Source organism: Dioscorea cayenensis, chromosome 16 (assembly GCF_009730915.1).
Source record: "Dioscorea cayenensis subsp. rotundata cultivar TDr96_F1 chromosome 16, TDr96_F1_v2_PseudoChromosome.rev07_lg8_w22 25.fasta, whole genome shotgun sequence".
NCBI classification, from domain to species: domain Eukaryota; kingdom Viridiplantae; phylum Streptophyta; class Magnoliopsida; order Dioscoreales; family Dioscoreaceae; genus Dioscorea; species Dioscorea cayenensis.
The window spans coordinates 6354827-6372328 of NC_052486.1; the positions used below are offsets into that span (position 1 = coordinate 6354827).

A 17502-nucleotide genomic window follows, 5' to 3' on the forward strand; every position below is an offset into this window, starting at 1 on the left:
TTTTTCCCCTCAAAATAACAGTTTGTAAATGTTTAAATACAATTTTAGAATTTTTAAAAATATATCTCAGATTTAATCCAGATATATTCTTACAACGCAAGCAATTTTCCACTGAAATTTGTAAATTTGGTGGGAAAATTAATTTTTTTTAAAAAAATTACATAAAAAAAGGATCACTAATCCTTGTTCTTCACTTTCTTCTTTTGCTCAAGAACCAAGAACCGGTACATTCTATTTTTAACTTTCCTCTTTTCTCTTTTTTGGCTTTTAACTTCTAAATTCTTATTCTGATTATTATATAATAATTGTATTAATCTTGTTGGTTAAAAAGGTTATTCTGAATTCACAAAAGTTTTTTTTTCTGAAATTATAGACAAGTTATGAGTTCGATTTTTTATTAAAAAAATGAAATACCAAATACATTATTATAGGTATGATTAGTTAATTTTTAATTTCGGATTGAATTGGGACTATAATAATATTTACATAAAATTAATCTCACCTAGAGTCAAAATAACATGAATAAGACACTTGATTAAAGGCAACAATGCATGATGATATAGACAGTAATTAAAACAAGTACATATGATGAGAAGCTAAAATTACAAATTCAAATATATATTACAACATGCACTTGTCTCATCAAATCCTCTGATAAATTAAATTTTCACATGTATACTAGATGTTTTAGTGCTAGTGTTGTTGCTGCTGCTGCAAATACATCATCATCATCAATGGATTTGTATGACATGAAAAGGTCTCTTGATGGCATGAAAGCTGATGAAATATTTGAATTGATAGAAAGGGCTATTAACATTGCTGCATCTCAATATCCAAAAGAGTTACTGCAACAAAGAGATAGAATAGTTGAATTTCTTCTCAACTCACAGATCAATCCTTCTCACAATACTCATGATGAATATGCAGTTATATTTATATATTTCTCATATTATATATTTATATATATGCACATTTATGTATGAGTTCCTAATTGCATTAAATTGGATTACAAGAAGAAAAAGGATATTCAATGTTGCAGATAATTTATGGGATGATTTTCCTCCAATTGATGAAGCAGAGAACTTCCTAGCTGAAGTTTGCATTGCTTGATCATGTTAAGGTGCTGATTTTAATATTTTGGTTTATTTATTCAACTTTTAATCATTAAAATTTTGACTTAAAAAAAATTTGTTTATGTGGTGTAGTTTTTTGACGAAATCAACTATCTTGATGGTGATATTGAAGATAATAATCACAAGCCTATGAATCAAAATAAACAGAAGATTTGTACTCAAAAGGAAGAAGGGCTCTACTTCTCCATGCAGTTCATTCATTGATGATAATGCAAAGAGATGCTCAAAACTTCATCAAAATAATCAAATTCAACAATACAGATTCAGCATCAACAAAAGGTAGTGATTCCATTAACTAAATTATCACACTTGATAGAAAAACAATTACTCTTTCATTCATTGAACATTGTAAATTAAAAAGTGAACAAATAAGTACTTCTAATGGGGACTATGTTCAGAAGATAGTAATATTAAAGTTGAAATTAAAACCAATGTTTCACTGAAGATTAGTAATAGAACTAACACTTTGAATAACTTGGATTTTATAGAATTGTTTGGCTTCTCTTGATGATGTATCTCTCCAAGCAAAACTAGAGAATTCCAAGGGGAAGTTAATTGAAGACAACAACAAGAAGGTGTGTTTCTGTGTTTATGCATCCATATATATATATATATATAATATAGTATTCTAATAATCCAAAACTATATAAATCTCTTTAAATTTATTAATTTTAATTTTCTTTTTTTGCAAATATTTGTAGAAAAGAAGAGGATAAAAATACAGTTGATTGAATCACAAGCTTTTCCAAAACAAGAACAACAACAAATTAGAAAACAAAGTATATTCAAAACAAAGAGAAAACTTTGAGTGATGATCAAATTCTAGTAAGAAGAAATTATAGAAAAATTGAATGACACATGGTATTGTTATATATTATTTTACATTGAGAAATTATTGACCTGTTTTTAATTATACAAACACTAATGTTTGTTGAGCCTCGTTTATAGAAAATAATGAAAATTATTTTTTTCATTTATAAATATATATAGTTTTATGATTATTATAGACAAAATTTCCAAACCATCCTGAGGAAATTTAGGTGAATTTTCTGATGCTATTTCCTTGATGATTGTTTCCTCTATAACCACTACCACAGTAGTTTTCTTCTTCTTTTTAAAATATTTACTTTTAACAATAATAAATTAATTACTTAAATAATTACCATGGTTATACGCAGGTGAATGTGCTTTTGAGGGCCTCTGATAGTATTGATTGGGAGTCTTTTAGTCTAGGAAAATGGCATTTGTTGATTTTAATTTCCTACTTGAGTTAATCATTGGGTTTACTATATTTTTGGTTCCTTCACACATTTTTAGAGCACGTAGTCTTTACTATATAGCGATCTGAATTCTTAGAAAAAGTTGTTATGTGTAGATACTTAGTTTGACCATGTGTGTGAAAGCTAGTGTTTAAAGGGAGGAAAGAGCTACCACCCTTATAGTGTGAAAGCCGCTCTAAGGTATATAGACACTATGCTTGAGGAATGTTTTCTTGATGATTTACCAGGAGTGAGGGCTACCTTAAGGGATGTGTGAAAGCTACAATTTTCAGGGCAGAAACAGCTACCAACCTTATTGTGTACAAGCCACTCTTATAATCAGATACTATGCATTACAAGTGTGTTTTTGATGATAAACGAGAGAAAGGGCTACCTCAGGGGATGTGTGAAAGCTACCATTCTATGAGTAAAAGGAGCCACCTTTTTTTTGTGTGAAAGCTACCTCACTGTCTAATAAGTTTTTTGTTTGTATAACTTGATCGGAGTTGAAGGAAAGTGAAGTAGGAAGGACATAACGCATACACATGGGAGGAACCATAAATAGGAGTGAAACGTATTCTTTTATTGGGATTACATGTTTTAGTTGACATTTTGGAATTTTTCTTTGACTATTGAGACTCCCAATTTTTTGAGGTCCATTAAAGAAATAAGCATGAACTCTGAAAGAAGTGTCATGGAGCCAGAGGTATGTACGTATTTTTCTTGTTACATTTCTATATTTTTTCCGCAAGTTTCCTGGTAGCAGAGGAATTTATTTTTTATTTGTTTTTAGTTCTGTAAGTTTTCTTTAATGCAGGAATTTTTTTCTGCTATAACTTTAGTGTTGTGCTATCTTTGATGCAGTAAACTAGGAAGAGTCAGATGTCATTAAAGTTCTGTAAGTTTTCTTTAATCCATTATTCTGGATGACTTAGGAGGCCACTGTACTATCACCATTTTCCACTTTACTGAATTTTAATTTTTTTTTTCTTTTCAGTCACTCTATACTGATTTTGTTTCACTAGGAGGTCTCACATAAAATTCTGATCAATTTTTATGAGTTGGCCACCAGAATTACACTTTATGCATTAAACTAAAGTTAATTAATCCACGTTGGCTTGGACACATCAGCAAGATGTGTGGAAAATACACATCAGCATACACATCAGCATTTCATGAGAAGCCCTTGGTAAGGTGTATGTTGATGTGTATTTTCCCACATATCTTGCTGATGTGTCCAAGCCAACGTAGATTAAATACCTTTAGTTTAATACATGACTTGTAATTCCGGTGGCCAGCACAGCAAAATTTGATCAGAATCATATGGGTGACCTCTCGGTGAAACAGAATCAATATAGCGTGATTGAAAATAAACAATTTGAAATTCAGTGAGTAAAGTGGAAAATGGTCATAATATAGTGGCCTCCAAAAATTTTTACATATTATTTATCAGATGATAATAGTATACATCTTTTTTTTTGTGCTATATATTTCAGAATTTGGGTGTTGTTTGAAATTAGTAACTTTTGTATGGTTGTTGGTGTGAAATAAGTGAATAGTTGTTTGTATTAATTTGAAGACATTTGATTTTCTTTTGTTTATATTAATTAAAAAACAATTGATTATTAACATTTGATTTTACTGGTTGTATTTTTTGATTTACTAATAGGGCTTTTACTCCATTGATTATTTTTTATCTAACATTTTTACTCCTTTGGATTTGTAATGAAATGATCATCTTAATGTGATCACTTAATCTCCACCGTTGGTTTACCAACCCCAAATCCCAATGTCTATATAATAATAGATGATCAGGGTGTTGGAAGTTCTGTGGTGGAGACTGGAGATGATAACCTGGGGTTGGAGCCCAGGATGGTGCCTTGCGTGAGTGTTGGTAATGATCAGTTAGTTCCATGGAGGCGATCGTCAGTGTTCTGTAGATTTGAGATTTTTTTTTATTTGTCCATGGGATTTTTTTTCGGGGGATTTATTGAGTTAATCTATGTGTTAATGATGCGGATGATGAGGTGTTGTGAGGGACTGCAGGTGATGTCTACAGATGGATCTAATTTATTCCCCTTTTTGATGTCTTTTTAGATGTTTTCTTTCAATTTTTGCTCCTCTAATGTTGTATTTTAGGTAATATAATCTATGAATATGTATTTATAATTATATATATGAGTAGTGTGTGTGCTTTTCGTTGCAAGAGGATAGGATATTTTTTCCTACTGCTTCTTAAGTTCCGGAATGTATTGATGTTTTGCTGGTTTGGTTTTTTTTTTCCTTCTAATTTATGAGATGATATAGAAATACTTGATGTTAGTTTCAATTTTTATTGAAAAATATATATTATATATAACTTTTGATCGAACTGGCTTTATCTTCGGTTTTCCATTGCCCACTACTCTATTCTATTGCTCCATAAGCTCATACGACTCGTGTTTGCATCCCATGAGATATCATTCTTTTGGTGTAGCTTAGTTGGTCATGATTTCACCAGTTTGTTTTCTTGACTATGTTATATCAAATCTTGGAACTAATTCTGTTATCTTATGGTTTGCTTCCAGATTTTCTAAATACATAATTGGAATCTGATGTTAGTGTCTTCCTCTCTTTTTATGTTTCTATCTTGATTCTGATCAAGTATATAGTTTTGAACTGTTTGATTTTTTTTGTTTGATCTGTTCCCTGTCATCCTTGTAATTTTTGGTTCGAGAACGTGTCTATATTATAGAATTCCTTTTGTTTTAACTAGATTATTATACATGTAGCTATATGTTTTATGCTAAGGAGCCTTTGAAGAAATTAAAACAACAAGCATATTTCACCTGCCAAAGTGATTGGGTGATACAGGTGGTTGAATGCTATTTTAATATTTGTTTAATGTTAGAAATATATTGTCTATCTTTTTTCACTTTACCTTGTAACATATGTGTTTTAAAGTTGCTTTTTGGTTTCACATTATTGTTTCTCCACTAGAGGGCTTCTGATTCGATGAGAAATTTTTATTTTCATGAATGTAAATAATTCAAAAGACAATCGTTTGGAGCAAGTACCATTATCCCTTTTCGCTTGCTGGAACACATGCCATGCTAATTAGCTTGAATTACTCAGACTTCTGCTTTCTCTTGAAGCATATATTGTATAAACTCTATCATTGTGATCAATAAGTTTTATTTCATTTCTATCTCAATATATCCAAATCTATAAGATACAAAAGCATGCTAGCACAAGAAGATCAATAGTACTCTTCTGGCTTTTTCAACATGGGAAAAGCTAAAAAGAGGGCCAATTAAGCTATTTTAATTTTCTATTACATTGGCCTAAAAAGAAGATTGTGGTGGAAATTACTGTTATTAGTTTTTTTTTAATACAGACTTTTTCCGCAATCATCAAACACACACCCAAAGAAATAGAGAAATTGATCGTTCTTTATTTATTTATTTATTTATTTTGTGGCCAAGGTATGTTATCTATGATAGCAAATGTATTTTTTTGCCCAGGGGCATCTGCAAGAGTAGCTCTACCTCTTTATTCTTCTCCTGGGGGGAGCATGATTCCAAGGTCAAGGCAATTCTCAGAACAGTGAAGTTAGTGATGTACTGTCCTAAAAAAATGGGCCACTAATTTCTCTTTTTGGCAATGTATCAAGCTACCGCTACTCCAGGTAAAAGGGAGAGGGAGATTGTTAAGCTCTTCAGAAAAATCCAAGTGCAGTTACGTGAATAAGTAGCCATCAAGGAAGATAAGAGAATTGATGCTACAAAGCAAGGTCAAAGTGAGAGAGGGACTGTAGATTCCCTTCTCAAGTTATTGAGGAAGTACTTAGTTGATCAAGACAGAAAGACATTTGAAGAAGATGATGATAATAACCCGCTAGACAGAAACAATCCATTTGAGGATGAGCGTTTGATGCTAATAATATCAACAAAGAAGTTAATGCGCCAGAAACTGCTCCAAACCATAGGCTAGCTTCAAATTTCAGACAGAGATCTTCTGTTCCAAGGGTGAAATTTCAACCAGTATTTGTAGCAGATGAAGACATCAACTCGGAATGACCTAATCAAGTGTTTTAACGGTTCTGATTCATTCAAGACCATATTCCATATTGGAGGACTTCAACAAGTGAATAGTAAAAGAATGAGTGTAGGGACTGCAGGTTCTGATTTCCAGATTGGCAGATTTACAAGTTTGATTTTCTTCAGGTATGTTTGGAATAATTATTTTATTTTACAACATGCATGTTAACAGCACATCGGTTTCTTTCTAGTTGGTCAGTCCAACACAAGTGTAATTTGCAAAACAATACAAATAATGCCATAGTTATATGTTTGGTCCAAATCCAAATCAAGATTTCTTAAAATAAACTATTATTATCTATATAAATAAATGTAATATGTTAAATATTTTTTTACAGTATTTGATCACGGACTTGGAAGATGTATGGTAAATATGTTAATGCTTGTAACGTAGAGATGTATGGCATAGTTGAATATTTAGAAACTCTGCTATAGGAGAAGTGACAACTTGTAACTTTTTTTCCCTGCATCTATATTGCAGGTAGTTGCAGTTGCTCAAGCTTGAAAGCACAATGTGAAAAGGGGAAAGCTATGGTGATTCCCTAATTATTGATCCATGGGGAAGAGTTATATAGGTCGGCTACCTGGTGAGTTTCTGTATCTTTTTCTTCTAGTGGTGCAGTGTGCATATGTTTTTACAATGCTGATTTAAGGATGTGGCTGACAAATACAATTATAAATGCATCCTGAAAGAAACTTAACAGTGCTACATGTTAAGTTTGTTGTCTTGAGGACAAATTCTTACTTCTTTTCCCTAGAAGATGAAAATTTAAAAGTTAGACCAATTAAATTATAACATTTATCCTTTTCTTTTGAGATAGTTGATTAGATAGTAAAGTGAGAACTGCCCTTAAGCATTTATTCAAACGAGGGCAGGTCGTAAACCTTCTAAATAAGGATCAATTTGACACACCTCTTGTGTACATGTACCACAAGTGCACAGGTGTTGAAGTAATAAAGTACCCAATGGGTCGGGTAGTCAAATCCACAAAGAACGAAAGTATTAGTGATAACTACTTCTAAGTTATCTAGTCGAAATCAAGAATATGATGAAATGAACTTAATCATGAGAAATACGAATACCATGAGAAAATAAGGAAAAGTAGAAAAGAGGGAAGTCTCAATCAATGAAATTAAGGTACCCGGGCAATGCTCCCCCTAGGATTTGACATTAAGCTTAAGATTTACCAAGTGTTTCTAAACCGAGTTAATCAAGTCGAGAAAATCCAAGAATAATCGGTCCCTGCCTCCAGATCACCAATACTAGTCCCCTACGAGGTCTTGGTGACGAAATCGCTCAATCTCAACACTTCACACCACATATGACCACAATAGACTTTAGAGATTCCTAAGAGTACATCCAATTCCTTAGGATAGACCTAACCCTACTTGTAGGTGAAAGATCCCTAACCCCCTACAAGGTCCTGGTGGAGAAATATCTAAATTTCACACCTCACACCAAATATGGTTGCATAAAGCCTAGGGAATACGGAGATAGAATGTACTAATCGGAAGGGAAAAGGGATACTCTACTATCTCATGACTCACCCTCTCAACCCTCATCAATCTTAAGGCTCTAGCCCTAATGGAGACCTCTCTCTTACCAAGGCAAACAAATCATGCATAGCAATCAACCAAAAGATCAACAAGGAAAGCAAGTAATAAGAAAGCAAGATTGAAACTCAATTAAACTTGGATTCGGAATTAATAGAAAACACAAAGTAATTCAATACAAGAATAAAATCCTAGGGCTCACACACCCAAATATCTACTAGGGTTTAGCCCTCCGTGGGGCAAGTTACAAAACAAATAATGTAATATAAATTAATGAAAAACATAGAATAAAACCCCTTTGAATTCGTAATGATGGCCTTGATGGTTCATTCGACTTCTTGAAGGATTCCTCTCAGAAGCTAGGTCGCCGATAGCTTCCTTAATGCTATAATTAAGAAAGAATCTATCAAAGTTGGTAAAGAACACTTCTCAAATTCATAAAGACCTCCTCTTCAAACTCTAGCCGCTTTACCTCTCAAAATCTCTGAAAAAGTCCCCAAATAATAGGGTAAAACGGCTATTTTAATAGCCAACTCGTGCCTGTTACGTGTCTTGACCGACTTGAATCAACTGCCACCTACCCGGGTGGGCTGCAGATTTCTCCACCCGCCCAGGTGAAATTCTGGCCCTGTCAGGGGGAACATTGTTTTACTACTACAGTACTGTTACAGCGTTTTGCTATAGTACTCCTTATAAATAAGGCTCCAATACTCTTCTCTTGAGACTGCATGGATGGGCACACGTCCGCATGGTAGGTTATGAGGCTTCTTGATGTTTAATCATCATTAGGAAGGCTCTTGAAGTCTTCACACAAGTAGAGACATGGAAACGTGCTACCTTTGTGCCCATCCAACTCATCACTTAACTTGAATTCTCTTGGAAGTTGGCACACACCCCCATGTGTATGAGCTCCATTTGTGTCTTAACCCTTATGTTGCACAAAAACTCCCAAAAGGTGTCTTCATAACCTATCTTTGCTTCTTTTTCTTCTCTCAAGCCTTTGACACCCTTATTTGCACAAAGGAACACCAAATACAATTTATGAGACATAAAACATGATAAAAATGATGCTCAATGCATGTAAAACATACAAAAAAATATGTTCACTCAAGCACTTATCATAATCCAAAGGTATGCACTTCACAGTATGCTGCTTTCTTTGTTGATAAAAGATTGTTGTGGTTACCATTTTTGATTTGTGATTAGCAACCTTTTTTCATCTTGCATTGATGCGTCATGTGCATTATTTTTTCTTGTTGTCTTTCAAATTTACTGTTTCCCAAGTCTAGAACTTCCAACAACATAACTCATGTTTCTTTCACGGCTTTTGCCTTGTCAGATCGTCTTTCTGGTGGAATAGCCATCGCTGATATTGATTTATCAAATATTGCCTCTATGGGGACTAAGATGCCAATTTCAGAGGTAATTCTAAATCAAAATCTTTTTCTTGAACATGTGAATGGTTTTCCACTACCCTCATAATCAATATACTTATTTTTTTAATAGCATCAAACGCTAGGCACTTGGCCAAAAGCTTTGTGTTTGTGAAATTCTATGTATGGGCTTGTCGATGCAATATATAGTGATGAGATCTATTGCAGCCATTAATGTTAGTGAAGTTCCTAGTAGATGAGAGCAAGTATGTCTAGAATTATGTTGAATGCTGGAAACAAAAGAGAAGGACATTTTATTTATGGCATCAATAAAAATAGATGGAGACCACAAGTCCTAACATCAAAACAGTGGCAAACCAAACAGTTGTATCACAATTATTCGGATTTTGTGTTTGTCAACTTGGCTATCTAATATTAGTCTATTACTTGTGCAATGCTTAGCTAGAGGACTTGCACAAACATTAAGATTTCAAGGAAAAATAGATGGACTATTAGAAGTGGTCGATTAGCTAATGTATGGGATTTTTCCATATAAATAATTGTATGACAAATTCAACCTTTCTAGAAAATGTAACATATGGGATTTTGCCAAGGTGTTTCCTCCCAAGTCTGTGATCTTGAGAGAAACTTGGTTTGTAGTTACCAATATAAATCAATGGCTTAAGTTTTTGATATTACTTTATATTATATGATCTAGATTTTTATTCTTGTTTGTGAAGGATTTGTTAGTTCATGTTATGGGTTTAATTGGATTGCTATTGGAGGTAGTCATTGTGTTTGTTAAAAGAAATTAGAAAGTGGTATTTTGGTACAATTTCAACTTTGTGAAGGAATTGTTGGTTAATATTATGGTTTTCATTAGATTTCCTACTGAAGATGACCTGGCCACTCTGTCTGTATTTATCATTGTTGGTATTATGAACATCAGTTACCTAGTTTTTTCCGAGTCAAAAAGTTGGTTTTTGGAGCTTGTACTCTAAAGAAATATGAGGCTTTTTTGTTCTAGAACTTTGTTATCTTCTAAAGGGAATTTCTTCTGATCTCTAATACTTGGTACTTTTCAACCACTTGTTCTTATTAAACTAAAAATTTTGTGATTTTTGGAGCCTGACACTTCTCAACCTCTTGTTCTTATTAAACTGAAAATTTTGATTTTCCTATCTTTAGGAATCGAGAATTATTGATAATGGTGGTTACACTCGATATGTAGCTTGTAAAATGGTTGGTTTATTAAAAAGCGCCTACTTTGACAAATTGGTAATGAGTCTGTTAATAATTTTTCATTGATGTTTTTTGATTGTTGCCTCAAGGAGGTAGTCTAGAGCATTAACTTCTAATGGGTGGCTCTTTGTTTGGTTGCACTCAAGTGATGGTGATTATGGTATGTTCTGTTGATACAGGGAACTTTAGAGATGGTGTTTTGAGGCTCTGATCAGGGATCGATCTCTTTGGAATGGGGTTCTTCACTTTGAACTTGTTTTGATTTATGTTAGCTATAGTAGCTTGTTTGATTTTGTTTAGTTTATTGTCAGTATTTTGGAACTTCAGGGTTATAGCCATGAAGGAGGCCCAAATCAGTCCATGAATCTTTTGGCACTCAAAATCTGAGGTTTATTATTACTTGAAAAGGGTATATGCCACTAAACATAGAATGGTTTCATGACAAGTTGTTTTCCTCTTTTGCTTTATTATTATTTTTTTTTTGTAGTTTTTAATTTTCAAGTTTGTAGTTATCAACAAAGCAAAACATGGTTTCATGACAAATAGTTTGGACTTCAGGTATCTAGTTCTCTCCGAGGCAGAAAGTTGGTTGTTGGAGCTTGTGCTCTACTGATAACTTAGAGTTGTTTGTTTTTTAAGAAATGCCTTTTCCAGTTTCATTTAGTCATTTGCATTTCTGAAGTACTTATCTTAATATGTTGTTTACGTGGTTTTTTTTATGGGGTTCATTGTTGGAGTCATCTTAAAGGTTGTTATGATTTGGAGTGTAAATTCAATTGTTGATGCTATATGTTTTTCTTCCTTGGATCGTTATGCTTCTTATTGGAATTTTGTTAGGTTGTAGTTGGTTAGAAATTTTTTTATGTGATTGATATCCTTTTTTTCATTGTTGTTTACTGAATTTGAAATTTTTTATGTAGCATGGTGTGGCTTTAGGATGATTTTAGATTGTGAGATTGTTATTCTGCTCTGCACCTTTATCAATTTTTTTTATTAAATCTGTTGCATTTAAAACTTTCAGTTTGGTGAACTGGTTTTCAAGGTGATGAAGACAGTTGACAGTTATAGAGAATTTATGGTAAATTGTCATTATTGATGCGCTTTTAAATAGTTCAGTGTTACTCATGAAAAATGTCTTTTGCTTTGCAAATCTTTTTGATGGCTTTGTCTACTAGATTTGATGCATCCATTTAATTGATACATCAATTTCTTGTGATGATGGTTTTTGGCTACCAGATTTTGATGCATCCATTTATTTCTTCTGAACAGGCCGTGTGTTCTGCTGCCAAAGTATCTATGCCTCTCCATTAATTGGATGATTAGTTTGCAAGGAAATCAAATTTAATGGATGTTAATCAAGTCCTTTGATTTTGTGAGTGCTCTATTCACCAACCAAACTACGGAGGCATCAATTGGAAAATTAATGCAACCATGTGGCAATCCGTGGGGTGGTAGAATGATATCAAACTGGAAGGACAGCAACTGTTAGACCAATTAAAGACACAAAGGAAGAAAAAAGGACCGTTACTCTATCAGTTTCCATCTTTTCGGATGCCTCTTGGATCAATGACTCAAGCCATGCTGGCTTAAGCTTTATTATTACTTTTAATGAAAACAACTTTTTGTTAGCAGGATTTAATGTAGCTACTTTGGACTCTCCAGCCCATGCGGAGGTGGTAGCCATGATCTTAGCTTTGGAGGAGTGTATCAAGAAAAATTGGGGGCCTAACCAGCTTTACACTGACTGTATTGGTCTTATAAATCTTGTGGAGGACTTCCAAATCCTGGCAGCTTGGCGACTAGAGGAAGAAGGTCGTCATCTCAAAAATTTATTTCATTAACTACAGAATCCAAGACTTGAGCTCATAAACCGAGAAGATAATACTGTGGCGGACATTCTCTCAAAGCAAGTACGCCAAAACCAGGAACTCTCTATGTTTGCAAAAAGGATGCAACTGCCCTTCTGGCTTTTCGATGCTTGTTCTAATTGTTAGATGTATGTTAGATGTATATATGTATGTCTGTATATATATACAGTGTTGTTGGGTATACTTATACCATTATCTTCTATATGTACCCAAGGTCATACTTGTTTACATTCATTGAATGAGAATCTATGCTTCCCTATCTTCTATCTTCTAACATGGTATCACAGCCATCCACACCATCAACCTATCCTCATCACAGCCATCCACACCATCATCATCATCCCATCATCACCATCAACCTATCCTCATCACAGCCATCCACACCATTATCAACATCCCATCATCACTATCAACATATCCTCATCACAGCCACCATTATCATCATCCCATCATCGCCATCAACACCCTCATCCTCACAGACACCATTATCATCATACCATCATTGTCATTTTCCTCACCACCACCGGCTGTCACCTCCACCAATTCATTCTCACAAGATCCAATGCATTCTCACATGTGAATTTCTGTCTGGCCAACACCAAGACATGAGTGGTGTTACTATTACCTTGTGAACTTTTGTTTAGTAAAAGAAAAGCATTGATACTGATTTTAAAAAAAAAAAATTGGAATATGGGCTCAGTGGTCCCCACAATCTCCACCATTCTGACGTGGTGCTTGATGGCACTAATTACATTCCTTGGCGACTTACTATCAAGCGAATTCTCGATGGCGCTCGTGTTCTTCGCCATGTTGATGGCACCGGTACTGCCCCTACTGCACCTTCCTTACCTGACACCCTCGCTTCTTCAGAGGCCTCTGTTCTTCTCACAGCATTTAAGCAACAACTTGACAAGTGGGCTGCTGAGGAATCTACAGCCAAGATGATGATTTGTCAGACTGTCATTCTTGAGATTCGTACCCAGATTGCCGATCTTCCCACTGCTCGTGAGATGTGGGAATATCTTGAGCATCGCTACTATGGTTCCAGTCAGGCGCAACTTTATACCCTATACCAGGCCCTCACCAGTCTCCAGCAGGGCGAGGACACAGTTGATCAGTTCTACACTCGGTATTGTGCCCTATGGCGTCAGATTGATGCCCTTACCCCTCCATATTGTGCTGTTCATGTTGCCCAGATTCTCACCTGTTCTGAGTCTTGCTCTCGTCGCCGTAGCCATGATGAGACAAGGTGTATGTATGAGTTCATTATGCACCTTCGCCCCGAGTTTGAGCCAACTCGAGCTCAGTTACTTCATGCTCCGTCAGCTTATTCTTTGGATGAGGCCTTCACTCTTGTTCGTGCTGAGGAGACCCGCCTCCGAGCTTCCTTTCCAGGGGGAGGTAATGCTCTTGATGTCTCTCGCCTTCCTTCTGGCTCTTCGACTTCCTCATCTACTCGACCTCCTGCTCCCTCTACTGTCTCATCTCGGTCATTCTCACGACCGAAACGGACTGTGACTTGTCACTACTGTGGCATACTTGGTCATCTCGACGTGATTGTCGGAAGAAGCAACGTGGGCTTCCGTGTACTACTTCCTATGGTTCTTCTTCACTAGCTCCACCTCTACTTCCACTGCCTCACTCTTCCCAGGCACATTCTGTGCAGACATATCCTACTCCACCGTCTCCTACTCCGTCATCTCCTGCTTCGATGTCTGTTGCTGATCAGCAGTTATTGGCGATGTTCCGATAGTTCCAGCAGTCCCACTTAGCAGACTCTACTGTACATGCGCGGTCGGCTTAGGTTCCTTCCTCCGCTCTAGGTAGTTCATGTCCTCTCTGGCTTCTTGATTCTGGTGCTTCTCTTCATATGACTCCTGATCCCACTTATTTGCATCATTCCCGTCTACCACTGCATATTACTCGTGTTTGCACTGCTGATGGCACACTACTTCCTATTTCATCAACTGATCATCTTTCCTCCAATGCCTTCTCTGTCCCTTTTGTCTCTTATGTCCCTCGTTTATACATGAACCTTATGTCTGTTAGTCAACTTACCGATTATGACTGTCAGGTTATTTTTGACCGTACATCGTGTCGTGTGCAGGATCACAGTGGGAAGGTGATTGGAGCTGGCCGCCGCCATAGTGGAGTTTATGTGTTGGATACCCTTCACCTCTCATCTTCTGCTAGGCCAATTCATCAATGTCATGCTACAGTTTTGTCTCCTCATCTGTGGCACCATCGTCTTGGTCATTTGTGTCCGTCTCGTCTGTCGTCTCTTGTTCGTCGTGGTGTCTTAGGAGCTGTCTCTCCTTCTTCTACTGTTGTCTGTATTGGTTGTAAGCTTGGTAAACAGCTACAGCGTCCTTATCCTATGAGTGTATCTCAGACCACTGCTCCTTTTGAGCTTATTCATTCTGATGTTTGGGGTCCCGCTCCCTTTGTTTCCAAAGGAGGTAACCGTTATTATGTTATTTTTATTGATGACTACACTCACTACACTTGGATTTATTTCATGCATCATCGTAGTCAGTTATTGTCAATCTATCGATCTTTTACAACTATGATTCACACACATTTTGCTGCCTCGGTCAAGAACTTTCGATTTGACTCTGGTGGTGAATACACTTCTCAGGCTTTTCGTGCCTTTTTATCTTCTGAGGGCACCTTGCCTCAGTTATCTTGTCCTGGGGCTCATCCTCAGAATGGGGTTGCTGAACGCAAGTATCGTCATATTTTAGAGACGGCTCGTGCTCTTCTTCTTGGTGCTTTTCTTCCTCCTCATTTCTGAGCTGATGTTGTTAGTACCGCTGTTTATCTCACTAACCTTCAACCTTCATCTCATCTTCATGGTCGCAGCCCTTGAGAGTGTCTTCATGGGACACCTCCTCGTTATGATCATCTTCGTATTTTTGGTTGTCGTTGTTTTGTTTTGCTTGCACCTCTGGAGCGAACCAAACTCACTGCCCAGTCTGTTTCTTGTGTTTCCCTGAGATATAGCCTTGAGCATAAAGGTTATTGTTGCTATGATCCAGTTACTCGTCGTATACGTATTTCTCATGATGTCACGTTTGATGAGACCACCCCCTTTTATGCTTCTCCTTCTTCTACTGAGTCTCCCTCTCCATCAGTTCCTCTATCTTTCCTTTTTCCTACCAATTCTCCTAAGGATGCTTCCCTTGTACCTTCCTCTCCTCCGTTCCTTGCTCCTTCAGAGCTTATTAGTCACTCTTCTCTTGATCCCCCTTCTCCTCTATCTATTGAGTCTTCTGCTGAGTCTCCTACCGTGTCTTCCCCTTCTTCTTCACTTCCTCCTGCTCACCCACCAGTTCGTCTATTTTACCATCGTCGGGATCCCACCGTGACTCCACCTGGGCAGGTACTCTCTGACACCTCTCCTGCTACTGATCCAGCTCATGAGGTATCCTCTCATTCTTACTCTTTACGTGATCGCTCCACTTTACATCCACCTGCTCGTTACGCTTCTACTAGCACCAGTGTCTCAGATGTCTTTGAGCCAGGTACCTACAGGGAAGCGGTTCGATCACCTGAGTGGCGAACTGCCATGGCTGAGGAGCTTGATGCTTTGTCTCGGACTCACACATGGGATATAGTCCCTCTTCCTGTTCATGTCATTCCCATCACTTGTCGTTGGATCTACCGGGTGAAGACCCATTCTGATGGGTCTCTTGAGCGCTATAAAGCGCGTCTTGTTGCTCAGCGGTTTTCAGCGGGGAGTATGGCGGGACTATGAGGGAGACCTTTTCCCCGATGGCTCACATGCACCTTTGTGCGTACATTAGTTCTTTGTCAGCGGTACGTTGCGTCGATGGGTTATTCATCAGCTTGATGTGAAGAACGCCTTTCTTCATGGGGACCTAAAGGAGGAGGTCTACATGACTCCTCCCCACGGCCTTCGAGTGCTCTGCGGGAGTGCATTTGTCGTCTTCGCCGAGCTCTCTATGGTCTCAAACAGGCCCCACGTGCCTAGTTTGAGAGGTTCAGCACAGTCATTGAGGCTGCTGGGTTTGCTCCCAGCATACATGATCCGGCAGTCTTCATTCATTCTTCACCTCGTGGCGGGACCATCCTTCTTACGTATGTGGATGATATGATCCTTCTTGGTGATGATTACGCTTTCATATTATCTTTGTGAAGCGAAGCGTGTGAGACTTTCTTGATGGCTGATCTTGGTCCGCTTCGTTAATTTCTGGGTATCGAGATCACCTCTCATCCTGATGGCTATCGACTATCTCAGCAGCGTTACACTTTAGATCTACTTGCTCGCTACTGGTTTGGCGAGATACCCGTACTACCGCTACAGCGATGGAGTTACATCTGCGACCGCGCCGGCGGGATTCCCTTATCGATCCTTCTCGCTATCGACATCTTGTTGGTAGCTTGGTATATTAGCCCGTCCACATACGACATCTCTTATCTTTGTGCATATTCTCGGTCGATTCGTTGCGGCCCCCACCTCATTCATTATGGGCATCTTCTTGAGTGTTGCGATATCTTGGTGGCACTACCTCACGTGGCTTGTTCTACGCTCACCAGTCCACACTTCTGAGGCCTATTACGATGCTACTTGGGCCAGCTCTCCTGATGATCGGGTCTCTGTCACTGGCTACTGTCTTTTTCTTGGGTCTTCACTTGTTGTTTGGGAGACTAAGAAACAACGGTATTGCTAAGTCTAGTCTTGAGGCTGAGGTTCGTGCTCTAGCTTCTACAGTACAGGAGGTACTTTGGATTCGTTCGATTTTACAGGATTTTTGTGTACCACTTCTTTCTCCTATTCCTATTCACTGCGACAGTACGAGAGCCCTTCAGATTGCTGTTGATCCGGTCAAGCATGAGTTGACCAAACACATTGGTGTGGATGCTCATTTCACCCGCTATCATGTACGTGCCCATACAGTGTCCCTTCATTATCTTCCTCTGAGGAGATGCGGTGGGTGATTTTTTTACTAAAGGCACGGACACGTGATCGG

General features: G+C 37.2%; 1 long non-coding RNA gene across 1 annotated transcript; it reads left to right on the forward strand.

Moving 5' to 3' along the window:
* Positions 1-1307: 1307 nt before the first annotated feature.
* Positions 1308-2895, forward strand: LOC120278784. Its single transcript, XR_005541767.1, has 3 exons — positions 1308-1412; positions 1622-1708; positions 2312-2895. It is a non-coding gene; the product is annotated as an uncharacterized LOC120278784 (long non-coding RNA).
* The last annotated feature ends 14607 nt before the right edge of the window (positions 2896-17502 follow it).